Source organism: Pollicipes pollicipes, unplaced genomic scaffold, assembly GCF_011947565.3.
Source record: "Pollicipes pollicipes isolate AB1234 unplaced genomic scaffold, Ppol_2.1 Scaffold_4295;HRSCAF=5057_pilon_pilon_pilon, whole genome shotgun sequence".
In the NCBI taxonomy this organism is placed as follows: Eukaryota; Metazoa; Arthropoda; class Thecostraca; order Pollicipedomorpha; family Pollicipedidae; genus Pollicipes; species Pollicipes pollicipes.
Window position 1 is genome coordinate 38,667,481 of NW_023596461.1, and position 1,220 is coordinate 38,668,700.

Here is a 1,220-nt window from a genome sequence, read left to right on the forward strand (position 1 = left end):
GCACCTTTTGTATGGTTTGCTGACAGACGGGGTCATCCAACCCACCCGCAAAATATAAATATCAACCATACCCACCACCAGACAAGGTTAAAGTGCGAAACAAGTAAGGGGAGATGTGCATGATAAATAGTTCCAGAGGGCAGAATTTTGCTATAATACATTTCTGTATCAGATACGTCAGGTCTGTCCCAAAGCCATGTACGTCAGGATAATGTAACGCGGTGAGATAGCAAAACTGGAACAGCTTATAGTTATCATTAGTGAGCACCGCCATAAACCAAAAAGACAGGTAACCGAGGTTTAAAACAGGGCAAAAAATGGCGGTAGGGAATACTTTCCCGTGCCTCAAATTGTCTCTTTCATTCCCTCGAATTGTTTACTCTTGGGTACAAATCAAACATTCTTGAGCGGCAAGGCGAATAATAATCCAATTTCTGTATGAAATACGTGCAAGTTTGCAGTTGGAGCATTTCGTAGACAAATTTTTCAACATTCTAAAAGCCATAGACTGTATCTTTAAAGGCAATCAGAAAGGTAAGAAACACGGAGTTGTGCCACACTTGTATGATACCAAGAAAACAAAAGTAAGTGAATTAAAATAGAATGATGCTTTTTTTGGCAAATTCGTTATTCGCTGATTTGACTAAACAGTGTGAAAATGAGTGTTATAATGGTGATTTTAAGCTTTTGAATTTCATTCAGAAGACATTTCTTAAATTTGTCACTCCTGCATTTCGGGAGTGACGCAATTTAGTGTTCAAGCCGCTTAGGGTAAAATAAATGCGTGGAGTCAAGTTCTCTACCAGGCTATGCTGCTATTCGTACCAGGCTTTGTTTTGACGGTGTTGGTACTTGCGCGGTGAGACCAAAAAATTGGGGATGCGTGGAAACCTTGAAGTAGGCACACAACTGCCGATTGTGATGCATTTTATAAACGAACCAAACTTGGTGCATGCGAGGGGCTGGAGTCACTGGGGCTCTCGGGCTTGATAGTACCTGGTGCCCTTTCTACGTGCATACATAGACATTGTTCAGATGTAGGTGAGGCAGGATATAGCTATAGGTGTCCAGGTTCCGTAGAGGCTTGCATTTGCTCCTTGGTATCAAGTGAGTGGTTTTGTATGACATCTTAAATCCTTGGAAAGGGAAATATGGGTTGGGTATTGCGATTAGACAATGTCAGGGAGGAGCGAAAAATTCGCATAAAATATGGGAGAAAG